Source organism: Temnothorax americanus, unplaced genomic scaffold, assembly GCF_048541705.1.
Source record: "Temnothorax americanus isolate GAGA-0224 unplaced genomic scaffold, ASM4854170v1 Scaffold25, whole genome shotgun sequence".
Taxonomy (NCBI): Eukaryota; Metazoa; Arthropoda; class Insecta; order Hymenoptera; family Formicidae; genus Temnothorax; species Temnothorax americanus.
The window spans coordinates 1,903,642-1,931,588 of NW_027509391.1; the positions used below are offsets into that span (position 1 = coordinate 1,903,642).

The following is a 27,947-nucleotide window of genomic DNA, read 5'->3' on the forward strand; positions in this document are numbered from 1 at the left end:
GTATTCTTTAACATATGCAAATACAGAATCCGGTAACCTAAGATACATGCAAATTAAAATATTACTTGAGCCAGAAAATTGCATTCCGTTCTGAAAATAAAATATATGCTCGCGTATCTTTAAAGGCAAAAAGCGAGGAAGGAAAACAGCGCGGTAAATCTATTTTAACGTTACTTTTTTTTCTTCGAATGACATAAGATTTAGCGACATTGATACGAGGAATCCAATGTGCATTCGGCGATCAGATCGAAGCAATGTGCTTTTGATTTCCTCAGTCTCCGATATCTTCTTCACGATTGTTGTTGAATGAAGGAGATACGATCGCCCCGGATATTAACTGAGTTCTGTCTCATCTTGATCGGTGAGTTCCAAATGCTAGAATTGAGTGAATTGACATCTAACAATAAGTCGGAATTCAAAATGCAAATAAGGAACACCCGAGAAGATGCACTTTGACATAGCATATATTGCGTTTGCACGTTAAATAGACGTTTGTTCTAAACCGAAAGATAGTCAATACAACTCGAAATTTAAAATTATTTCCGTTGAAATAAAAGAGAAAATAAAAGAGAACGGCCACTTATGGTGGAACGCTCTATACACTACAATATAACAAAATACAAAAACAAAAAAAACAAGTTAAACGCAAATATGTTACACAAAGAGAAATGTAAAAGTTGTTAAATTCGCGAGTCATCGCTCGTTTAATTAAATCCTCAAAATCTAATCTGGACGCTTGTCTCCAGCTGTTCGCTCTTTCCATCGGTTTTTCCCCTCTTCCCCTCTCTGTCATTCTGTCGCTAATCCTGTCTCGTTAATTACACGAAATTGGAACCGACAAGCGAACGAACGAGAAAATCGCGTATCGTACCATCTGTCGCTTCGCGGAAAAATCCTTTTTCCTCCATTTCGAAACATCCGCGGAAAACGTCGATTGTATATAGGCTCGCGGAGTTCGAACTCCGCGCGGAGCGAACTTATAAAAATAATATAATTTAATATCGACGTCGGTGTAAATAGTCTCTCGCTGTTAACCGCGCGACACACCGTTACCGGAGTTATAATAATCCTTACGCAAGCACATACACGTAGGATCCGCCACCCACGTCGTCTTGATGCGGTAACCGCTCATTTAATATCCACCTAGGGAAAATCTAATCCCTGTACTGAGAACAAAAGGACATTGCCTGTCTACTTTAAACTACAGCGGTTTCGTAACTACATTAACTACATATAGCGGAACGTGATACGAGATAAGATAACTCCCATAAAAACTCTCGAAAGCAAACCCTATCTTGGACAAGAAAAGCAGTGTGAGAGAGAGAGACCCAGGAGTAGAGACAAAAATCGTGCTTCACAGTAATATTATATTACAAATATATAAAAGAATCTACTGATTTCTATACGTGTAAATTTTATGTGTAATATTGAAATTATTTGGACAGTGACTTTTCACATTTTTATCAATATTAGAATATTTAGAACAAATATTCTGCACGCACGCTCACGCACGCATTATTTTGCCGTGGTAGTAACAATTATTGAGAGTCACATCCGCAACGTTTTCGTATATAATTCTCATATTTATTTTTTATTGTTTAACACGTTGAACGCGGTAGGATTCAAGTTACATCGCAGCACCGTTTAGATCTTTAGAATGAGCGGCAATGCACGAAGTTTGCTCGGCAGTCAACGCGAACAATAACTTGTAAGGATCGCTCAGAATCGCGCGCATTATGTTTCGTCGGTATTCTGACCTAAATATGATTTTGCACGCATTAGAGAGGCAGGAAGTTCCGAGGGATGATTTATTTGTCATGATAATCCGACGAACTCTAGGCATTTCTCAGCTGCGTATGCTAGCTCGACTCCGTTGTAGCTGTACTCCGCTCTAATTAACGACGGCGGTTTAAGGCTAGGTGTATTTGCTTTGGAGTATTGACGAGCCTCGTATGCCAGCAAAAACGACGGACGGACCCTCAAGGTTGCTATTCGATTCTCGCACTCGGAGAGATCCAGCGCCTGCTCCAGCGCGGTCCAATATAAATGTTTGATCGAACGCTAGGATTCTTCCAGCTGGACGGAGTAACTCCCCAGACAAATATTGCCTCCCTTCGATAAAGCCTTCAAGAAACTGTGCTCTTTGCGCATACAAGAATCTAGGATTTAACCCTTCCGCCGTTAGAAAAACAATTCATCATAGAACATTCAAGTCTTTAAACGCGCACTTATTAGACGTCTCCTAAAAGACTAGGTGCATGGTTTAAAAAATACGAAAATAAATGCAAAAAGCTTTTATATATATATATATATATATATATATATATATATATTTATTAATTGATATTAAATAGTTTAGATAATTTGAGAGAGAGAAATTAAAGAAAATGCAAATCGAAATGTTTTATCGGATGCAACTGCCAACCGAAATATTTAATATTTATTTATTGCATTTTATACATTATATAATAAATAATTGTATACAATAATTGGGTAATGCAAAATTATTAACAATTTTAAATTTTCTATTTTTATCGCTTTTGGTTATAAATATTTTTTTACGTTCCTCCATGGTTATAATATTTAAAAGTAATGGCAAATTCAAAACCGCTATACACAAAAATGTGTTAAAATATCATTTGCTTTTATCGAGAGAACGAAAATCCTATTGTCATTAAGCATAACGTTGTCTGTCAACATTTGTTTTCGTGGGAATTTTCGGGGTTGATTAGTTCCCACATAAATGCGGCTTTGGTGCTACTCGTGAATTCGGCAACAGCTGCAAGCAATCCATGAGTTTGTATATACATCTCGTCCCTCTAGGAATGGCCTCTTGAAGATGAGGCCATTGTCGTCGGAGATAGTCATAACAGTAAAGATGACCCGCCAATCGAATCGGCGAAGTCCGAGAAAATTGGCATTTTGGGGACACTTTCCGCAGACCGCCTGGTCAATCGAGAATTCCCAAGTTCGTAAATAAATGCGAATGAACCGCGAAGTTTCTTCGGCGAGACTTTTCAGCGGATAGTGTGGGTACTTGTGGTTTGCGGACACTCAAAGCGATAACGGCTTTAGCTCGTGCTTATGCACTTTGCGTGTTCTATCATTCCGATTAGACGAGAAATAGTGAACGCAAAGAGTCCCTTGAGACACGCATCCACTAAGTTCCTGGAACGTATTATTCAAGCAATTTTTCCGTAAAAAGGCAGGTGCAATAAAGCCAGCTTAGCGTGGAATTGTTACACGATTAAAATCATATTACTTTTGATAAAGAGAAGAGAGAAGAGAGAAGAGAGAAGAGAAGAGAGAGTCTTTTAGATTATATAATTAAAAAATAATAATAAAAGTATTTATTTATTAATTCGTAAAATGTGAAGAAATCATTTTCATGATTTTTAAGTTATAAAAAAAAAAAAAAAAACGAGATACGTGTAACTAAAAGAAATTTAGTAGGATTTTTCGCGTTTTCCAAAAGAAGTCGCTTTCACTATCTCATTCAAATTCAGGAAGTTTAACGATGAAATGAGTTATAAATCAAACGCACTTTTCAGCTTTGTGCAAGGAAAATATTAAATGTAAAAGCATCGAGTCCCGCGGGTTTTTAAAGGTCTGCACTATTTTACTGTACGTAATGCAGAATACTTTGACGGGAGATAGTATCTATTTCGTAACTGGTTACTTCGTGACACACGCTGTCGGTCGCATTCCCTTAATTACACAAGTGGTCTGGGTACTAATTACGAATACGACGTTCTGTGTTCTAGGTGAGGCGAGGACGTGAGGGTTGATCCGATGAATGGGGCCGAGCTCTGACAAAGGTATTGTCTAGAAATAATTTCGGGGGGGGGACGGGTGTATGAAAAAAAGGGCGCGATTAATTCTTGCCGTTCAAAGAGGTAATGTTCGGTAGTGCGAGATATCTCGTGAGCTCTTTTGATGCCTCTTGGATAATATTCTTTTCAGAATTCTCCTCTCGAAATTCTCCTCGCGATCAACGTAAGTCGTCTTTTCTCTCGGGGAGTTGTTTCTTTAATAGAAAGTGCAATCTCAGTGTCTCAGATACATTAAATATCGAAGGAATTTCTTTTATGAACGAAGCTAGGTTCGCAAGCGTAGTTGCATATACTTAACAGCATATGCACGAAAATTGTTATTTTATTTCGTAATATTAAATTTCTACTAAATTGAATTACGTAAACACACATAAAACTAGAAATAAAAAAATATTCTGTTCAGTTCATTCACGTTAAAAATCTGCGTCTACCATCATTATAATCTGCTATTTATCTGATTCATCGTTTTGCATTTATTGAATTCGTGTCTCATATATTTGAGGATGAAAAGTACAAGCCGTGTAAAAGGTCTACGATCTTACACTTGATATCATATGTCTTGAGAGAAATCTCCGTGAAATTTTCTCAAAGATTCACGAATTGAGAATTTCACAGAACCGCTTTCCGCAGCTATTGGCGCACAGGTGTATCGTTTTTTGCCAAAGAAAAACCTGAAATTATTTTGCCGCTTGAAATGGAATTCGTTCGGCTAACTGGAATTTTGCCGCCGGCGCCGTTGGGGATTTGTTCGACTTCGTTGTTGAATGTCGCTCGCAACGGTCGTCGATAAATCTTAATCTATGTAGTTAGTGCGCGTTTCTAACAAAAAGCCATTCGGACAACGTTAACGTCCTTTAAACTTCCGCAAATTCTTAGTAAATCGCTATTAAAAAATACTGATCTTGAAACCATTAAAAACTTTTAATGATTCTGTTTTTAATTTATATTTCCTTTGATAATTTATATCAAAATTATTTTGTAGACATTTTATACATGTTAAATTATATCTGCAAATGTCTTTTCTACGTAAGATTTTTGCATTCCCATATTTTTTCTTTGTTATACACAATGTATAAAAATTCATGGTGCATGTATAAGAATATTCTTTGCAATTCATGTATATACGGTATTCAAGAATATTCCTTACAATAGAATTAACTAGTTTTCATAAAATATTTGTCACGCTGTTACCACGTATGTGTTCGAAACGAAGCGTCTTGAATCGCGGTGTGCAGATTCGAGATTATTCCCTTGAGATTGCGCCGCACGTATGCACGTTTCGCAAATTCGGTCATTTGTCCCGCGTTCCGCAACAACATTTGCAGAATACACATATTCTCTAAGAGCTCTAAATGCGTAAGTTCCATGTTGCGAGGGTATTTACACTGGCTTGCACGCGAAATACCCATCCATGACGCGGCTGGATCTTTTTCGGTCACGGTAAATTTCCAGCTTGCTCTCGCTTCCGCCATCTCGAAGGAACGGAAGTGGCTCATCTCCTCTTCTCCCCTCCAGCAATTCTTATCTGTTTTCTTTCATTCGGTCGTAGTGCAGCATCTTCTCGAGAACGCGGAGAAATCCAAGACGTGCTCGAGAATATGAGTTCTCGACGCGTGAAATTAATGAGAAATTCGCTCGAAGGAAATGGGATGAGAAAACGAGAGGGAACACAAAGGCATTATAGGTTATCGATCAAAAGGTTTGTGTAGAAAGACATTTTATATCCGTCACGCTGGTAGAAATTTTCAAGTGTTTGCCTCCGCTTTCCCTCCGGCGGAGAATCGAGAGAGAGATGATTGCGAGAGGAGAGCGATTCCGCGTCAATTGCAAAAATGACAAAGGGACAATCGTTCGGGAAGCGCAAATGTCGCTTCGAGACGATGCGTTATGTATCAGTGTGAGGGATTGAAAGGGACAAAGGGCACGAAGAATTAGATCGAGGTGAAATTATCCTCGCGATTGAAAACTAAAAAATCCGAGATTGACTACTCGCTTACGTTACTCTCTTTAAGAGCTCTTCTTCTCTATTGTGTCTGCGCTTGTTTTCACTCTCCCGATTTCCTATCGGTGCCGCCGGCGTGTCAACAAAATCTCACGTTTTCGCTATTAGTTACCGATGTCCTTCCTTTCTTCGACTGTCTACTTTGTCCGCTGCACATCGAAACAAAAGTCGAACCTTTTCCCCACAGACTGTCGAGCGTTAATTGAGATCGATTCGAGTGCCAGGTGCCAGTTTAACGGGAAAAACGGCGGAGAGATAGGCGAGTCGGTTAAGAATGCCCGTATCCCGAAAACGTATAGACCGTTCATACAATTTTAATAGAATTCTAAAAGCCGTTTTCGTACGTCCGTAAAAGTACTTGACGCCACGCTTTAAAAGGCTTCTATCGTTATCGCGTTACGATTTAAAGCCGTTCCGCGTTCCCGACGTAGCCAGAAGAATAAGATATCAACACGTCGTTTTATTTCGTCACTTTACGAAACTATAACGTAAGACGTTTGCTTTTCGAGAAGGAATTTATTCAAAGATATACAGGTTTTGTTATACCTATTCTCGCCTCTGCGAGAGAAGCGCTATGTATTTTCAATTCCCGACAATTACGAAACTATCTCGGTTCCACGATATTAAAACGTAACTTCGAAACTATCGATCATACAATATTGTGACAAATACAATTTTTTGGTTATATTACCATTCCCAATAGAACAAAAGAATAGCTCTCTCATCCATTTACCAAAAACCAATTTTCTTAAATTATTTTTTATTATTATTTGCCACGTCCATCAAGATAACGTAGACCTGTTATGTTAACTTGCTAACAAGTGCCATATCAATTTATTACCAGGCTGCTCGATCTTGAATTATTATAAATATTAATAAGCAGAATATATATATATATATATATATATATATGTATATAGAATATATATTCTTGGTGTTCCTGCGAGAATTGGATAAAGTAGAGGTAAGAGATCTAATGAAGAAGTCACATTAAAAATGGAAGAAAAGGGAAAGAAATGGGAAAACGAACTAAAACAGAAAATAGGACGTTTGCTTTATCTCGAACTCGGTGTACGCTCTCTGTGTGCTCTTGAAACATTTCGGTAGACAAAGTCGAGTGCTGCAGAGATTCTAGGCGATCCTTCGTCTTACGATTCACTTCCGGTGGAAACTCCGCGCACCCACTAGTCCTATATTTCGTGTGCAACGTGAACCGACTTGGAATCAAGTGCCGCATTCATTAGCAACCCTAAAGAACTGTGAACTTTGCTCATTTTAAACTTACGTTCGTTATCACCGAGATTGATATAATTTAGCAGGATCGCACAAAATTGTACAATTAAATAAGATTTTATTTTCAATATGGAGGGGTAAAAGCCATAGTGGTGTAAGTCAAATTTTTTAAGATAGTGACTTGTGTACGTAGATGCAATCCATACAATATATAAATTGCATCCTATGCACACGAGTCAATATTTTAAAAAATTTTGACTTACACCACTATAGCTTTGGCCCCTTTATATATAAACGTAATGTGCGATACTTCGAATTGATTTCAAAACCAGTGAAAAAATCTCTTAGGGGAGGGATCATTGTATTGAAATAGCAAAAAGCGAACTCGTGTTATTTCTGTTTTAAATTGTAAGTAAGGCAAGCGTTTGAAGTCAAATGTATGGAATTCCATTTCTACTTGCTGAAAGTTTATGCAGTATAAATAATATAAACTCGCGAACCGATCACCTCGCCGCGCTGCTTAATTTTTCGTTTCTTTTTATTAACGTTCTCACATTTCTACGTATATTTACCTTGGTTCTTCTTTTAATAGTACATAGCAAAGAAAACTGCGTAAAGACGCTTATTTGAACTTTATTAAGTAGCAATTTATAAAAAGCGCGCGTTTACGTTAAAAAATAAAGTTACTACGATAAAACTAATAAAATTATTTTTTAAATTCCAGAATATTTAACAATAAATAAAACAGAAATTGGCTTGATATTAGGAATATATAGATAGAGATGAACACACACACTCACACAGATCAATACGATCACTCGTATCTTTTTATCACGAAAAAATTCAGTGAGTAAAATTATTGGAATGTCGACACGTAATCGCATAGTTGCGCTAATGGATTTCTGAATCGTAATATTCTTTGTATGTTTTTACCAAAATGTTAGAGGTTGCTATTAATGTTGTAGCATTTGTTTTCTAGATAAGTCCGTATTTTTATTCAATCAACATATCTGTTAAATTTAAAAGGGTTTATATCGGATTTAAACGTATACTTTTTCTAACTTTTTTATCGTTATCGTTATTACGTCTACTCGGTTATACCAGTTTATATTAATTTTATTTAATTGTGCAAATTGTCAGATTATATTTTCTATTCCAGTAATATTATTTTACACGAATTTCTATATATATGTATAAAGAAAAGAAAAGTATGTAGTTTAAGACGAAGCAACTTAGAAATTAACGCAAGAAATGTACACAATTATTGCTTTTTCTTAATTTATTGAAACGTTTTTACATTTGTGTGTTAATTACGCGAAAAAGTGTTACAATCAAAACAACCGAGACTCACGCAGTTGAGTATACGGGTTAATAGAAAATCGCGTATGTAGATCGAAAGACGAACCGGAAAGACAGCCGGAAAAAGATCTGAGTCTGGTGCCGATCCCATATTTGTTTTTGCAACGCTGATTCAACGTTCGCCGCGATTTTCGCCGGAATCAACGATTTGTTCGTGCGTGGCTTCGTAAAAGGGAAATCACGTTGAGTTGTCTCGATTGCTGCCATGAAACGCGCAAGTTTGCAACATTTTTTTTATTTTCTTCTATCTCTCTTTTTTTCTTTCATTTAGCGCATCTCGCTGTTGCGCGAAACGAGCTTGCGGACATCGATCACACCGCGAGAGCTTCTTCAGAAACTCGCAAGCAGACTGTATTACCAGAAGAAAAAGCCACGATGCCGCGATATTTCGCGCGCGGTTACATTTTTATCGTCGTTCGCGGCAATTTCCGCGCACCGATATCGAATTGAGTCTTTGTTACAAGTTTCCTCACTTTCATGAAAACCGCGAGAATGCGCTTGGTTTAGTTCGTCTATAAAATTTTACATTTTCGCACTACTGGCAATCAAATTTGCCGCTCCGAAAAGCGAACACATCCGATGCGAAGAACATAAAAATTAATGAAGAGAGAATTAATTCAATTCGAAACATTAATTCCCCTGAGTCGTTCCCAATTCAAAGTCCCTTTTGATCATGCAATAGATGTATATTTCTCTTTATAAATCATAAATTAACTTATAAGCTAATGAATGGTTTGTTATATCATTATCACAAGAATTTAATAAATATACACAAAAAGATCTAAAAAATATATATATACATATATATACGCCATAAAAAACAGTTTATATATTTTATATATTTTAATTTTAAAATATATATACCTCTATAATATTTGGTAGAGAATATTTTAATAAGTACGTGTAATTTACTTTTAAGAAAGCGATTACGTGATTAGATATAGCAGAAAATCATGCCGTAAGAAGCTCCGCAGGATCTTAACAAATTGTAATTCGCGCAATTCTACGGCGCGCCGTGAATATTAAACTGTTCGAGGTAAGAAGATCGCGCGAGATTCGCGGAAGTCACAGCTGCATCCGGATGGCACGTAACTCCGCCGGGAAAAGTTGCAAAGCTTCGAGGACGGCACGAAGATGCTGCTACGAGGAATTTTCCCCGCGATCCGAGAAGTTAACTTTGTTCGTACTTTCCGACCCGCTTTGATAAATTGACCCGGGAAATGTAATTCCGTATATGCGGTCGCAATATTCGCAATGTTCGCCCCTTTTTTGACGCCATTTTACGGAAGCTTTCATGTGGGAGCTTTTGAGGAGAAATATGTGTATTCTAAACTTACGCGAGTTAGCATTAGAAGTAATGTTTTTGTCCGTTAAAAGTTCGGATAGCATTGAAAATTTAAATAATCTTTCTCTTTTGCCCCTCATTTGTTAAACGTGCTACAATGCGAAGATCGTTATTATCGTCATTATCGTTATTATTGTTATTATTTTATGTGAAATAACGAGAAAATGGTGATTGCTCCAAATTATTTATGCTTCCTCTCTGGAATACGGTTTCACGTAAAAGTGAGTGAAATGACGAGCGGCGCTGTGCGGTATACCAAATCCGGAATTTTTAACATTCTTGTGCAATTTCCAATGGCCTACAGAGACTCGTCATTAATCCGATTTTTGTCGGGAATCCGATTAAAAACCCTGGTATCAACGTACCGAGGCACTCTGATGCGATTTGTGATACGCAGCCGTAAAGCTCGACGTCGCGAATGTACGCTCGAATAACGACGCTAAATCGCCGGCAATTATAATACGCTCTCTCTCTCTCTCTCTCTCTCTCTCTCTCTCGCGCGCGCGCGCGCGCGCGCGTCCGCCATTGTTTTTCACAATATTGTCTGGAGCACTTTTATACGCGACAAATTCGTTTCCGGCGCAACCGAGAACGGCAGAATGAAAACGCGCCGCGTGACTAATTAAAAAGCGCGACTAATTATTTTGCGAATAAACTCTCTTTGTAACTGTGTAATCGTGCTATCATGTAAATTATTTTTGCCACAAAACTGTCAAGCCTCGTTTGCACGATCCGCTTGAAATTTTACATATATATTTTCTTTTTTTTTTAATTTTATATATTGAGTTTCAAGTGTCGGGAAGAGTCTAGGTCGATGCCGGACACAGCTCGATATGGACCGCTGAAAGAGTCATTTCATGTGCCACCGCGAGCGGTACCGCGAGCTTTTACAGCGTATTACAGCTGACATCGATACTTTGATATTAGCTTTATTGCTAATTCGCCCACCTCTGAAACCGACCAATCCACAGCCGTACGTATAAATAGTCGGTATGTTTCGTCTTTTCCCTCGTAGCGTTCGCCACGATATGCATGCCGCACATGTCGTTTTAATATGTTCACTATGAAACCTCTTATCTCGATTCCCGTCATGACGTAACACAAAATTTTATGGCCGTGCACGCCACGCTATAAAATTGGATACCGTAATCTGGCGGTGCACAACTGATCTAATTCAATTTGTATGTCTATAACTTTACGAGTTTAATTAACCGCAGCGTCGTCGAATATATAAAAAAATCAGAGTCTAACAAGACGTCTAGATAACAAACGTTTGATAATTTTAATCTTCAATGTTAAATGAACTTTTACCGCTCAAAACATTATTTCTAATTCTCTAATTCTGTGTTTAATGGAAACATACTATTTTTTACGCTTTCTACGTAGGAAAGTAAAATAATCGGCGCAAAGAGAACGTTAATGTTGCGAATGATCAAAGCGGAGGTGTACGAACAACGTTATCTTAACGTTGAATATTTCGATTAAACAATTAATTAATCCGCAATAATATTTTATCTCGCTTCGTATAAATAGCGCAGATGTTTCACTTGTTTACGCCTCGCTTTTCCCAAAGTCAATTAAATGTCTCGAAGCAGATCGACGCAATAGTGTTCGCCACCCGTTACCACGGGTGTCGCATTGACGATAATTTACGAGTTCACGCCATCGCGCGAAAATAATTACAGAACGTCCCGACAACCGCGAGACGAAACGCAGCCTGCGCCAAAATTCGTTTCACTATTAACGTTTATTTCGTTATTAAATATCACAATTTATTTTATTGTTTTATTATTAAATGATATTGCGCGCGCGGAATTGCGAAGTTCGCGAAAATGTTGATGGCTAAACGGGTCGCGGTTGAATATCCGAAAACGCGGGTACGATCAATTTTGAATAAATCAACGTGGGAACGTGAAGCATCGGGGATCAGCGGAAATGCAAAATTAAGAGACGCATACATTATCGCGGAGGGTAAAGGAATGCATACATTACCGGTGCACGGCCGGCGCGGTTTAAGTCGATGCGGCCGACGGTGAAAAACGCCGATAAAACGTGACGAAAATTTCGGCGTACGTACAAAAGCCAGATCGTTTCCACCTCGGCACCTTTTTCAATCTCCACCGTGAAACGCTTTAATCCCAATTATATGCAAATTCGACCGCAACCACCCGCGAGCGTTTAATTACAGGTTGTTCATTTGATTCGAACTTGAGTGCGCGGCCCTTTCGCGAAAAATCGCTCAACATGCGTACAAGTACCTTATTTTGCGCACAATTATGCTCCTTTGCTCGAACGTCGCATGAAAGGACAGAATTACGCGATTGCAGGAGAAATCGAGAAGATATATATACGATGTATATTGTTCGCTAATGATGTGAAATACGTTTATTTATAGAGAGCTACATAAGAGAATCGCTAAGGAAATAATCATAAATACTCGTGTTACATAATATCTTTATATGCAATTTCATATCTTCAAAATTCAGTGTCACATCATGTTTAAAAGAAAATTAACAACTTTCGATCTTCGCGATGCGGACTTCGAACAGATCGGCAATATAGACGAACTGAAAAGTCCGAGAAAATGAAGCGGGAGTAATCTACGGAGATAATCCGGAGTTTCGCGACCTGCTACGCGTATAAATTGCGACTATAAAAAGCCACGGTGCGATTAGAACCCGCAAGAAACGAGCGACGAAGAGACGCGCGGCGAATCCTATCAAGATAATTTACGTTTATGGCATGGCGAATCAATATCACGCGGGTTTCGCGCGGTAAAATCCGTCTTATCGCGTAGCGAAAGGCGAAGAAGATATTGTGCGCGCAGGTATATTAAATGTTATCTTGTATATTATTCTTATTTTATCGCCGCGAGCACATATGCGGCAATGTCATTTCATCTTACGCGTGACGAGGCAAAAATTACGCTCGCTTGTCAACGTCGCGATAAAGTCTCTTCCATCAGCAAAACGAATTTCATAGCTCGAGAGATTGTTGCTATTTGTGCGGGGTAAAATTTTCAACGTGTGTTTCGCGTAAAGTCGGAAACAGCTTCCGGGAGGCCCCGGCACCGAAAAAGCCCGATCGGAAGTGCTCAGGAACACCTCGTATATCTCCGCTCCGTAACAAGACCGGACGACCGTGGTGCTGCTCCTCGCGCAAACAAGGCCATTAATTTTCAGACCGGAAATTGGCGGGTCGATAATTTGCCGCCTACACCCGGGGCGCGATGGATTTTCATTTTCGATCGCATAGGCGCGTCTTCGGCAGCGAACGTATATACGGATTGATTCGGGCACCGGGACAAGTGCCATGTTCTTCCGTTGGAACACCCGGACGCCCGCGCCGCGGCTATTACAGCTGCTGCTGCTATGCTGCTGCTAGTGGTAAATATCAGAGCGGCAGTACGACGTCGTTTGTTCCCGTTTCTCTCCGCTTTTATCGGTCCGGTCATACTGGATTGGTCGTTTCGGTAATGTGTGATTTACGGCGGCGGATACGCCGCACACATGGCATTCCTCGGAAGTCACGTCCCGTCTCTGCATTGTTTCGAGTACGAGTCCGCTGAAAAAGCGCCGTTGTATAGTTTCTGGTCTTTCCTGTCAATGACGTAGCCATCCGTCATAGGAAATGAGAATACCCTCCGCCTTTAAAGCGTCCCTTTATTTTCTCTTCCCGCGTATTTTTTTCCTATATATCTTTTTCCGCATATCGGACGGGCGAAAAAATAATGAAGATATTCTCTCTATGATGCAGAGTTGAAGCGATGACGTGAAAGCGACAATTTTAAACTGATTTCAGTGTAATCGTGTGCTACAATTGAAATTTCTTTTTGAAAAGGTCATTTCTTCTAGAAACGATGATTTTGTCAAAAATTTTATTCCGTATAGACCTCTCAAAGAGAGAACGATTCCATTGTACGCGCGCGTTACGAGTTCTCTTCTTAGATTTACGATTCGATTGTTAGTTCCTGAGAGAATGCCATTGTTCGATACAATGAATTCGATACAATGGTCGAGTTTGTGATGCAAAAATCACGATGCACTCGTTGCACGCGACATTCCGCCTAGGTCTGCAATTTCCCCAACAGTTTCGTTTAACTTTTCGTGCACAATCCCGCGCCCCTCCGCGCACGTCCGGAACATCCTGCCGCCACCCTATATGCGGTTTTTCACTTCTACGACTTAGCCGGAGGCTGCATTCGTTCCTAGACGATTATTATAATTTGTGCCGCAATCACGCGGAGTATTCCGTCACGCGAGTCACTCGACATGATTATACGGCGGAAAAAGATATGGTGTTTTTATTCGAATATTTATTATAATTATCGTTTATTCGGAGTATATCGCTGAATATTTATTATACGTCGCTTCGTTTATTACATTTTGTAGTTTGGAATTTGAATGCAATTAACCTGTTTTGTACGTGGCGCGGTGTTTTCGTTACAAGCCAATTTTAGGGAAATTTGCATTGTAATTATGATCGACACTACGTTGTTTCTTTTTAAACCTATTCTCGAGCCATTCTTCTTCTCTTCGTCTAATAACACGTCACATTTATCTCGCCGAAGTCATTCGTTACGTTCGTTTCAACGTGATCATCAATCGTTGTTGTTTCGAAATAAGAACGAGAGAAGTCTTTCTGCTTATCTGCTCGACGAAAAGAGCCATCAGAGAGTTTTGAGAAATGGATAAGATAATTAGATTTAATTCGAGTTTTTGTGTGAGCTTCTCTTCAAGCTTTCGCGCTTTTCACAATAGATTCGTTATCGTGTCTTTACAATCTTCTTGGAAGGATAGTCCGAGCCAAATATGCAAAAAATACTTATAATAAAATATATATATAGGTATAATCTATGTAAAATTTTATATCTAGAGAACAAGAGAAGAAGACTCTCTGTTAATGTATTATTAAAAAGAAAAAATAATTTAGAATCGCGACTGAAAAAGGCAGAGTGACCGAAAACGAAACAGAATGAGATGCAAAAAAGAAAGTAAAACGAAATCGTGTATAAACCTGGTTTCGAGCGAAACCTAGCGTGATGCTTTGAGCGAAAATAGCATGGTTGTGGATCAAAGTTTGCGAGGGATCATGTTTTCCTCCGACTCGACGAATGTCCCTTCGAATTTCCGTGCTCGTAAGAGTCGTAAAAGCCTCCATTTCTGAAGAGCTCTCGACGTCGCCGTCTCGTTGGCGGAACTTACAGAAATGAGGGTCGAGGTGAGGGTGCAATATCTCGACGGAGGATATGTTTTCGATATTTGCAGGCTACCGGTATAGTACCGGTACACGTCGCGCTGGCATATTGCATACCAACGGATTCGCGACAAATCTCGGAAAACGTCCGACAGCTGTGACGAATATCTTGCTGTCGCGGTTTTTCGTACCGTATCCGGAAACTCTTTTTCCTCCCGTGAACTCGTACGACCATCGCGTACGCGCGCTCGTCAATCGATACCGACGAGAAGTGAATTCGAAATCCGCCGTAAACAAAGGATACGATATTTTTATATTATTGAAGGCTCGAAAATAGCTCAGTCTCCAACGAATTTCGATGATCAATGCGCGTGACAAATCAATTTTGCGTATATAACACATTTTCCTATATTATAATTTAAAATACATACATACATATATTACTGGATCTTTCTATATAAAATTTTCCAAAAATTTCAGTTTTACTAAATACAAAACATTCTCTGATAATGAAGTATAATGCATTTTGTTAAAACGATATTATTTTTATAAAAATATGCTTTAATTTTTGTGCAAAATGTTTTCTTAGTTACGATAAAATTGTAGAAAAACACAGAAAAAATAGGGATTACATTCATATAATATAAGTCTATGATTTTAAAGTCAAATATGACTTGTGAAAAATTCTTACATTAAGGTAGGCGTCTCGCTACGTTCTAGTCATGTGACCGTTTGTAGGTTTTCACGTTCAGAAATATATTTCAGGCAATTTTTGCTAAGGGAAAAATAATTTTATGACGTATGGTGTAAAATTTCATTACGTGACAAAGTATGTTACTTTTTCCAAATTATGTGATTTTTTTCATTTGACTCCGTTTTGATCGGCTGATCATGCGAGTCGTCGAGAAAGGTTACGTACAAGTGAGGTTACATCTCTTTTTTGATTGAATTTTGACAATTACTGAGAAAGGGTTTCAAAACGCATGACAGGGGTGTCAATCACTATCCACGTCGGCTAAGAAAGACGAGCCCCATAACCTGCAACTACAGTGATTAGCCAGCGGCGTTGCCAAGTCTTCCCAACCTCACCTCGACCCAAAAAATGTCTGCTCGATTACCGCATTTTCACTAAAATAAACTTAAAAATTAGCAGCGAAATCTCCGGTAAACTATATATTTTATGGTTGCATCGAATTCTTCGAAATCTAATGTACAAAAACAATGTTTTTTCTCACTTCATCTAATCGAAAAATGAGAAAATATGTGATTGAAACCGCGTGATAAAGCCTTCTTTTTCATGCCGTCTGTATGAAGTAATGCAAACGTTGTGATTTTCGAGATCGATTTTCTAGAGTAAATAGTCGGTAAGGAGCCACAGAAAAAATCGACTGCAAAGCTGATCATATATAATTTGATATAAAATCCAAAATCGAAAACTTTATCTAATACATGCCCTGACGAGACGACTACCTTAACATGTTTCTTTTTTATTTTTATGCGGCTTTCTATATATTGATGCTTTCTATAAGACTTTTTTACACTGCAGAATGTCTCGAATATGAAGATTTGCAAATTTAATACACGCCTCATTACGAACGGCATGTGATAGATCGTTAATGCTCTGACCTACTAACATCTCTGATATTGAGAGAGCTGAGATTTATTATTCATAAAAACATGTATGCCCAATCCGTTTAACTTTAATCAATAATGAATTTAGATTGTGAATATTCATTTTGAATATTGTTGATCAGTTTTTATGTTTTAAAATGAGAAGCAACTTGATTCCCTCAGTGCTTAAAAAAACAATTTGTGCAATGAGTCAGTAATTTTCTGTATATTCTGAGGTCAATTTTTTAGTTTTATTTAGTTCTTGAGTCACTTGCTTTAAAAAATAATTTTCTCATTTATAAACGGAAACGGAACGAATACTGAGAGAGTCACATAGATATAAAACAGAACTTTTAATTATCCATGGCGGTTCATCAATTCTCTGCAGTCGCTTTGGCACTTTCCACCGGGATCGACAGCTTGATAACAAACGATACGACGCAAAAAATAGAACGTCCGGAAGGGATGAAGAACGACCGGATATCCGATCCTTTCGTTCTTAACGCACGCCGTCATTTATCCTCACGAAAGTTTTCTTCGCGCGAAGGATTATAGGGTGAGGAAAAAGCGATTCCTTTTGTTTTATTGCATGCATTATATTCTCTCTACAATTTCCTGCACCATGCTGTGAAACTTTTACTTGAAATGTGATTCAAAAAATGCGTGGTTTCCAATATATTTGGAAATCCCGATATTTTTCCTCATTTTGTATAAAAAAACATTAGCGTTCAGTTATGTACAGAATTCGTGTTTTAGCTGTGCGTGCTGAATTCTATTCGGAGAAAAAAAGAAATTAATTCTATACAACGAAAAATTTGATCTTGTGAAAATACATGTTTTATATTTCCTTGTATTTTGTGTCAGAAACAAGTGTACAGCTCGTTTTCGTGTATCTGTCGCATCCAGATTTGTATTCACCGCAATTGTGACGGTTTCAATCCCTGGTTACAACAGCATGTATAACATGTAATCACCCTAGGCAATTACTGAATTGTCCCGAATTCGTGACCGATTCGTAGCCAAATATAGTCGTTGACTGCAAATATCGCTGTGTGAATAAGCAATCGAACAATCGTAGCGATTGATTGTCGACGTGAAAGCGTCGAGTCATATAAGACCGATCGAAATAATCGCTCAACACAAAAGCTGCGAAGTCATGGATCTATTTTCGGATGCGCGATCGGTATTTACATTCGTATGTAAATCTGACGAGGTAGGCGTTTTCGCGGAAGCTCAAACTCCCTCTGACAATGCTCCTCGTCCGCTTTAATCAATGCTGACCGCGTTCCCGCGCGATTTAATCGCGGTCCCCGTTCAATCGTCGTTAATGACGAAGTGAACGTCACACCTCGTCGTCCCGAACTTTCCTCCCTCCCGCTACACACACGTTTATTGTCGTAGGCAAATAACTTTCCGGCGACCGCGTAAAACCGAAGGAAATCGAATTCTGCGCCGTTCGCGCTGCACTCATTTATCTCGCGATCGCGCGCGCGTTCTTTGTCCGCGTTATCGACGCCCTACACCATGCCAGGCTGACGGATAAGAAACGATAATAAGGCAGCCAACGGTCTATCGGGTCTATATAGAACGTCCTCTTGCGAGAGAGAACAATTTTGCTCGCAGCCATCGATAGAATATAGAAGATAAGCACGTGAGATCTCGGAGGTCTTCATAAATGCATGAGAGATCCTTGGTTGCATTTTGCAATTTTCTGGCGCTATTTTTATCTTGCCGTTCTTCCGTACGGACTTGTGCCATTAATATTTGACTATATTTTTAATGCAATATCGAAGTTTTTCGCATTTTTATGTACCTTGAAGTTCATTTTCTGAATATTATTAATTTCCAGCCGAGTGCAAGCACTGATTTAAAGATATTAAATTCAGGTTTCTTCAGTGCATGCCGCGCTTAGCCGCCGTTCAATATTCCTCGTCAGAAGTTCGCGATTTTGAAATAACGGGAATATTTAATTAAACGTGGATGTGCGAGAGGTATATTGAAATTTATCGCACAAATATAAAATATTATTCTTGTTTGTCGTACGTATTAGCATTCCTAATAGCTTGTTTCCAACGTTTTTTCACGGATAATTAAATAAAAGTTGCAGCTTTTTAGATTCCCAAGAGATATAATAGAGAACGGCGAACATTTTATCTTTTTAATGCTCCCGCAAATCGAAAGTATTTTCTTTGAAATGAACTTTTCGCTGGATAAATATTCCAAATCAGACTCGATCGTTGCCGAGGAAGATAAATTGTTCGCAAATAATGAATCTTCGCGGATAAATCTATTTGGCTATTTTGAGCCGAAAACTACTTAGGGTAAACAAGCGGATTAAAATTACGTCAAGGTCTGATCGTCGCGATTTTGTTAACGTCCAAAAGGGAAGGGTTGTGTCCGTGATTTACAGACGGCAATGTTGCAAAGCGCCGGTTTGCGCGGCTCGTCTAAATATAGAAGACTAATGGAATTGCGATAAATTCAACGAGCTGGCAAACATTGTGGGACTCATGCCGTTCCGCGTGGCCCACGTTGATCGCTGGTTTCACGGCCGCTGTTAGATAACGACATAAAAGGGAGAAGTTCTCCTCTGTAAAGGTACTGTGGCAGTTTATTCTAAGAAATGTGGAAATGTTTGTTCGTCATTGCTTCGTTAAAATTACGCGTAAAGTTTCCTTGATATTGTCCATTGAATAAGAGAGAGGAAGAGAATTTGCTCCAAGATAACTTACTTTTGCCACGTTATTTCTTAAATTGTAATTTCGTTAAAATGTTGAAGGAAGTTGTCGTTACTTAACAAAATTTCCAATTTTTAATAATTAATTGGAACTGAATTTTTATAAATGTTAGTATAAAGTGTTATCGAAATAAATTTTTTTTTTAAATTAACGTTTTAATAAAAGATACTATAGGGAGTTTTTACAATACCGCCTTTCAGACGGTATTGCAAAAACTTCCTATTGTATGTAGTGACCCGTAAGAGTCTCATTTCGCGGTGGGTCATTAATTTTTAATCTTAAACAACTTCGTGACTCTGCATGACGTTAAACAGCAAACAAAGTCGAAGTTAGCTCCAATGAATACGCTTCTGATGCTGAACTTTGCAAAACATTCTGTTTACAGCATTCATTCGTTCCTAGTGCCCGCGTGACATCACGAAACATTATGCAAACGAAAACTTGTAGACTATAGCTTCGCAAATCCGCAAAAGTTTATCAAAGCGAATGAAACAGGATTGTGTCGTTCGTGTTCCACGTTGCGAGAGCTACCGCGGATTTCACGTATTTATCAATTTCACGTGAAGCTCAGGGTTTCTTTTTTGCGGGCAGGCAGCGCGATGGAGACGAGCTTCCATCAATCCTCCGGCTCGCGTGTGTTCCGAAAGTGCGACACTTATGAGCAGAAAGGACCTGCCATTTGGGCGGAGGTCTGCATGGAATGTTCGCGTTGGAGGCTGCGTGTCGAATCAACGCGGAAAATAAATTGCCATTCCATTTTCATCTCGAGGGATCAACGCACCTCGCGACAAGTACAGGTTGCGAGTGATTCCCACTGTGCGCGACCTATATGCCAGAACGGTAAATCCTTTCGCGAACACGTAGTGATTAATCGTCCGATTAACTGCGCAAAGGACGAGATAAAATTGGCAACGAGTGTATCCATTTCTTCTCTTTTTTCCATCGCAAAACGGCTTTCAAGCTTGGTCTCGCGGATTTCCGAACAGTTCCGGTCGCGCATGCAAAATAGTAACTAATGGGGAAGAGAACTCGTATATCGTTTTTTCGTTCACAAAAACAATATGGATCAATTCAAACGCCACTGTTGAAAAACTTCTTTTGTTAAAAAAAACCCGAAGCAATGCGATGGTAGTAATACAATAGTCAATTAATTGCGTTAAGTACGTAATTATTTTCAATACTTATTGTGTTAGAAATATCAGAAAAAATATAAACGAATACAAAAAAGACTCAAAAAGACGTTCTCTTTTACCTAATAAATAAAATTGCAATCTGAAATTAGGTATTTGTCTTACGGCACTAACAGAATATAAAAATAATGAGTTTTAATTTAAAGTAATAATTTAAGTGACAAAATTTAGTATATTACATTACTGACATCAGGAACCTGTCAATGCTGAAAATGTCGTAATACGGATACAGAGAGTAACGGCAATCATATACCTTTAATCAATCTTCGACGCGACGTGAGACATTATTGGGTTCCCGATCGACACATGAACGCGAAGACGGTCTCAAGCTCCAAATCGAGGAGAATCGCAGGAAACTGAGGGGGCGGGGAGGGTATCTATCGATTTCCCAAGCCCGGAAGGTCTAGCCTAGGAGGAAGAGGGTTCCCTCAGAGAGGTTTCTCTCGCCATTTGCCTCTCGCAAGCGCGGTGGAGGGTTACCAGGAATCTCTCTCTTTCTCTCTCTCTCGCGGCAAAAGAAGCGACCGCGGGATATCTTTTTGCCGGTTTCTATTTCCCAGGAAAGTCACGATTTCTTGAATAAACCCGGTTTATGTGTCGCGGAAACCGCAGGCAAAGGTGGCCTCGCAAGCTGAGGAACTGCAAAAAGAACCGCGAAGAGTTGGACCTCCTTTTCTTACGCGTTTCATTTCCTTTTTACGAGTGCACCTCAAGACACTCGTGCATATTTCACGACGTCGTCGCATAATTTAATTGTCGGAACCGCCAGCTGCGACGAATATTTTCCTTAATCGTCGACACACTCGCCCTGCGATCTCACTATTCATTTTGATAAATTGCACATCGTGTAAATTTTTTAATTACCGCGTGAAGTACGGTAACAGCGTGTAACAGAGTATTAATTCACAGAAATAATTTGTATGTGACAAGAGATAAGACGTATTAAATAATAATGTAGACAGTTTTTAATTGAAAATTCGCCTGCCGCACTTATTGTTAGATCTGTATTCGGTCCTTACTTATTGTAAGAAATCTTGTGCATTTTATATTAAATCTATATATTAACTTTTTTATATATACCGAAAATTTTTTATTAAATGGTAGAAATTGCTTGATCATCAGTTTACCGTAAGCTATTCCGAAATAAGTTTTTTTTACAATTTTAAATTTTCCAACTTATAAATAGAATATAGAGAGACCCAGTTTTTCTCGGATTCCTTGTCAGATTTCAATAGGCGAGGGAAGTTCTTTCTGAGTACGCCGTACGTTCTGTAAAGCGAAAGTTCTCTATGAAAGTTACAGAGCGAGTTGACGTAAACGTATGGATCCGTTTGTTGTGTTCGCCGGATAGGGAACCAAAAGTAACAGTATTTGTTAGATTCCGGGAAAAACAGCGATGTCATATTTTACTGGCGATCTTTTCGCGTCACCGCCAGAAGTTTCTTCCGTCGGGTTTCACTGTCGTCGACTGAAAGCACCTTTCTTCGACCGTGCACTACTCTGCTGTTCTCGGAGATCTCCGTTATCCTGAACAAACTTCATTTGGCGGAAGCGAGAAGTAATTTTTATTTTTAATCTTAGGAGCTCGCGAATATTGGCTTGCGATAATGGGATTGATAATGGGATTAACTGCGGCCGCCGTAAGTGGCATTATAACAAGTTTATGATAGAATTCAATAATTAGGAAGAGAAAATTAAGTCAGGCTTATATATATATATATATATATATATATATATATATAAATATTGTAAATTATAATATGCGATAATATGATACAATTTTATTTAATCCAAAGTTTTAATTGTTTTCTACACGGAGAAAAAGTTAGGGTTGCTACAACAGAATAATAATGTTATTTTTCGCTTATCAATACAAAAGGGTTATGGAAACCATAGTACTCTGGAAGTGACTTTGGCGATTGAACTGAACTCTCACAATCAGTGCTATACCGTGCAACTATATCTTACAGATTTCTCAACCATACTATTTATACTGCAGACTACTTTGGAAAGAGTACCGATAATCCTTTGGTTGAGGTACTTATATATGAGAGTATTGGTAACCGAATGTTACTTATAATAGTAAGAACTACGATTATGAGAACCGTATAAATGAGCTACATTTAATGTAATATCAATATAACTTGAATTCATATATATATTTCTTTTTCAATCATAGAGAGAATGTTGTTGTGACAACCGTAGCAATTTTCTCCGTGTATTTTTCCGTCTCGTGTAATTTTTTTTTTTTATTTTAATTCAGGAGCATTACATACCTGACATTTGAACATTGTATGTAAGACCATAAAATATTTTTATGTTTCAGTTTTTAGCCGGGGGCGATCATGACAGGAACATACCGGAAATCGGTGAGTACAGCTAGGTAGAGTGAATAATAGTTTCTATTGATTTCACTCTTTTATTTATTAGTTTTTTTTATAATTAAGTTCGTAATATTATACCTTAGATATATTATTCTAAAGCTTGGAGTTTGTCTCAAAGATTTTGTTTTGTTCCTGTGCGAACTTTTATTACTGCAGAATTAAATGAGTCGACGTCAACGTTATTTGCTTTTTCTGACAACGAAATTATCAATACAAAAGAATAGTCTATTCTATAATACAGAGGAAATGAATTCTAGTAAAAAGAAAATACGATTATAAGAATGTTTACGATATTTATGCTATAACTAACATAATATGAAAATATCTATAACAGACACGGGAAATACATATCGCAGGCCGATATACGGGAGATATAACTATCAATTACTTGTCAAAGTAACAAGAAGCGATGGGCCTTTCTCGCGTCAAACGCACTTAGCGTAATTTAAAAGTATCGGCCACCGGCTTTACATATTGCCAATAACCGGCCACATGAGAGTTATACCGGCGCGACATGCATATTCAGGAATTATTACGGTATTAACCGGTAGGATCAATCTCCATAAATTTTGCGTTCGGCATGCAGCGGACGATCAATTTGCGGAGGGAATGCGCGCGAAGGCAGAGAAATCTTTGATACTTTCGGTTCGCCGCGTAAGAGATTCGTCGGATGATAAATCGTCGCTATCGCATCGAAAGTTCAACATTCTTATTCCCCGTAGCCAGGAAACTTTAAACATACCGCTTCGTGTGTTTTGTACATACACGTCGTTGATCACAATGAATGATCATCCGTACACGGGCAGGCGGGGAAAATAGCCGTTGCGTCTTACGAAAATATTTATGGAGCGGTATCGAGCGTCTGAATTACTTCCAAGATCGACGAAGAAATATCAGCGGAAATATTTCAGTGGGAAATCTCCTTCAGCGGTCTCGTTCGCGCGCATTTATTAAAATCTCTCTTCCTCCCATGGATCTCTGCTTGGATCTCATTAGAATTCGGAGGAATTCCACGCTGCGATGACGGCATTCGAATAAGATAATTACCGCGTTTTATATATTCTGCGGTTATATATACTTTTTTTTTTTTAATTTATTTCAAGCACCTTTTTTCAGAAAATTACGGAGACCCATTTTTTTTAATTGAAAGAAACTAACGTTATTAACTTTGTTCGCGATATACGCTTGTTAAAAGGATGTTTCGCGTGTATAGCCATCGAATATTCACGCGTCGACAGCTGACAATGGTTCGTTCAACCGCGATACCGTCCTCGTTATTCACGCATCATTTGTCTCGTATCCTAGTAGGCCCTCATTATATTCCTGATATCTCGTCAGAAACGTCAATACATATCGAAGACGCTACGAAAACTAAAAAAAAAAGAACGTATATAAGACGACGAGGTAAAGGTATTCTTGCGAAACCGTTATCAGTTTCTGCGAAAAAGTTACAGTTAAGATAATGAGATTTTTATTGTTCCAACGTAATAGATTCTTATAATGTAAATACATAGTTTTGTTTAAAAAATGCAAATAAAATGAATAAAGAAATCTATATCACATTATTGAATTGTACGAAAAAAATTATGCAATATCTCCAATAAATTTCTTATATATAGCAATTAATTTCGGTGATGAAATAATAAAAGACGCAATAATTGCGGAATTACAAAATAATTAGGTGAAAACGTAAAGGTAATTGAAAAAATATGTAAATAAATTTTTAATCCGTTCCAGAACAGGCTTTAGTAAAATGTAATTAAAATAATGAGCCATTGCATAAATAACAATTTATTAAATTAACGAAGTACTGGGAAAAATAATAAGGAAACTATCCTGTATAAAATTTATATATTAATTAATTAAATATGAATATATTATAAACATAAACATTTTTAATTATTGCGTAGAAATTAAATTTTGAACGCGTTTCTCACATGTATTTCATGAGCGTTTTATCGTAAGTAATTAATTGTTGTCCAATACTATCTCGGGATGTTACTAAAATATGCGAATAATTGCGCTCTAAATATCATGACCAAGGAACATGATCGCTTTACCGAAAATTTATGATTATGTCGCAAGGATGAGCCCGCGTAGAATACTAATGGTATTTGCGACATGATTCTGAGCCATTTGAACTGGCTTCCTTCCGGTGGATGGACCCGCTCGTTAGCCTCTAAAGCCGCAGCTTTGTATAACCCGAGGTTGACTTCCAATTTGCTCAGCGCGTGGACATTCGGACATACAAGCCGAAGGATCACGCCCCGACCGGTTTCTATTTCCGACGATTGTTTACATATAGTTCCCTGTGAATTGCTACTTTGCATACCCATGCTGGTAAGGATAACATGGCACTGGCATTGCAGGAACGCCTAACTGCCGTGCTCTCCCACAGAAATGTTACACATTCACGATGCCCGAATACAATTGACCCGGACGAATGTGTCAGGAGCATTAATTGTAACGTCATGTACGGCGATTAGAGCTCGGACTGTGCAAAACAAGTGCGGATTTCCGTCATCAAAAAGTTCGCTTTCTGCAAATTTTATATCTGACACACTAAGTTTACCTAATGCGTTATCAATTAGATTTATTCTATTATCGATTGTTGAAAGCTTTTGAAGAATACGCCAATATGATCGCCTATGTGTTTTACAAATTGCGGACGTGCACAAATTGCGCGGTATTATAAAGTATTTCAAACTTTAGCCTCGCCAGTACTTCACCTCGCGAATGTTCATTTCACAGAATAAAACATCGCGTTATTAATGCAGCACGGTGATGTTTTGCGGCTGGAAACAGACTCATCGTTGCGAGAAAAACGAGAAAAAGGCAGATATCTGTATACATGTAATAGCCTTCTCTGATTATACATAAACTTACGCTTCGGTGAACTCGTCGTACAAAGATGCAACATTATGGTTTTTCTTGTTATGCAATAGAGAAAAACATCGACAGACCTGAAATACAAGAACCTTTGTCTTTCCTGACACACGTTTCCCGTCCGCGTGAAAATCCTCGCCGAAGTTTTTCCAGGAAGACGCCCGGGCGCTTTCGAACTATATCCCGCGCATTATCCCTCGAAATTTTTTCCTCGGAGTGGTCCATCAGTGAGGTTGTAACGGGAACTTACTCGACGGTTCAGAGAAAGAGAGACATCCGGCTATTGGATTTCTAATGATCAAAAACTTAGCCAGCCGTGTTCGGCTTTCCATTCACTTACCCTTTCCACCGCGGTTAATGCACTTTTTGGCTAGTTTTACCCTAAAACATTCTTCTCAGAGTTACATTTCTAAATTCCGGTTCTATTACAGATATGGGATTACCATCTTTATCTCTCGCAGATATTATTAATTTTATTGTTTTTGAACTCGTTTAATTTTCTGAGATTGATTTTTACCAAGCTAATATAATTAATATGTAAGAAGTAGATTGCATTGCAATTTTAAATAATCTCACTTGTTATAAAAAATTACATTTTTATTGAATCAACGAACAATGTTAATTTTTTTATATTTTCTAAAGATCGCGCGGTTTTTTGAACAACGAAAACTTATCAGTTTATTTAACTTTAATGCTGAATTATATTTTTATGAATTGAAATTTTTGTTATATGTGTAATGTAGGTTAAAATATTTATTAATATATAAGCTGATATCATATTCGTTAATCTGATAGCTTGACACAATTCTTTTCGACTCTTGCGAAATTAATATAAATTTGTCACGTATTTTGATACACATATGTTCTCAAAGGATGTCTCAAAGGATGTCTGATGTTTTTTTTTATTAATAATAATCTTAAAATTTCGTACATATATATTTCTAAAAGTGTAGCTTGCAACGCGTATATATAAAACGTATATTATATAACGTATATTATATACGTATATATAAAATACTGCATAATATATATAAAATATATACGTATATATAAAAAAGCAACGAGTGTGTTTACATAAAGCTGTACGCAATGTTACATTGTGTAAAAAACCATACACGGTATCTCGCAAGGAATTCCTCAGATGCAGGAATGCAAATTCTGTTTCTTTCTTGAAAGCTAAACAAGCACTGCAAGTAGATACAGTCAGCAATAGTCAGACGATGATAGATGCGCCAGTTCTCTCCGTGGGGATCCAGTGCGCGAATTCCCAAAATCGATTTCTGCCGCTGCCTCTCGATGTTCCCGAGATATAACGCGATTTCCCCATTAGCTTAACAGCGGGTGGAGTTAGCCACAATTCGGAGAAGTATAAGATCGAGCTGCAACGTCATCAACGTCGCTTTCGCATCCTGTCGCATCTTGTCAGCCGTGACTCGAACGGATCTATTCGATTGCTAAATATCGTCTTTAGCCTAGAAACGGGAATTGGGACGACGAGACGACGAGACGAGAAGTTTCTTGCAATTTGTTTACCACATACGTCGACGGGCATCGGATCACCGTGATAAATTGTACGACAAATTGAACGCAGATTAAACCGAGTTCTATCGACTGTGCGAGTTAACGAGATAATAATCGAGTTTGCTATTTCTGAGGGGTAGCGTGTGATCTTAATTGGGAAAGTTTACTCGAAGTAGAGGGCGAGTTGACCATTGAGGACGCCTCTATTAGACATTCAGGGATAAATAGAACGAACATAAGTCTTCTCTCTTAAGAACCGATCGAAACTTTTTTGGCTTATTGAAAAGTTTGTAAATTTCTGTCTTATAAAGTTTACAGAAATAAGTATTTAATACACAATTTAACCGCAGAGTTTTTTAAATAGAAAATTTGTATCGCGTTTGAAATCAATCCAATTAAAGCCGCGTTCTTAGCGATTGGTAAATAACTGTACAAACTGTCCGGATTGTTGACCGTGGTAATTATTGCATTGATTTATCCCTCATAAGTTAAATAATCCAGTGTTGTATGTATAATCGTTATAAATTGTTGAATGATTCACTGTTGCAGTGCTAGTTTGTCAGTTTCTACTGGCATTTATAATAAGACGACTATTACGTAGGCGGGATCCGGGATCGTATGCTATGATCGGATAGATTTACTGTCATAT

General features: G+C 38.2%; 1 protein-coding gene across 5 annotated transcripts in view; it reads left to right on the plus strand.

Moving 5' to 3' along the window:
- The window catches only part of Trpgamma (Transient receptor potential cation channel gamma), an 84,178-nt gene that overhangs the window by 16,622 nt on the left and 39,609 nt on the right, over positions 1 to 27,947 (plus strand). For 4 of the 5 annotated variants that reach the window (XM_077408937.1, XM_077408939.1, XM_077408936.1 and 1 more), the window contains 2 exons: positions 3,765 to 3,818; positions 22,834 to 22,876. The gene's annotated coding sequence lies outside the window, so the exon portion shown is untranslated. The remainder of the gene's footprint in view (positions 1 to 3,764; positions 3,819 to 22,833; positions 22,877 to 27,947) is intronic. The other variant, XM_077408938.1, reaches the window with a different exon arrangement.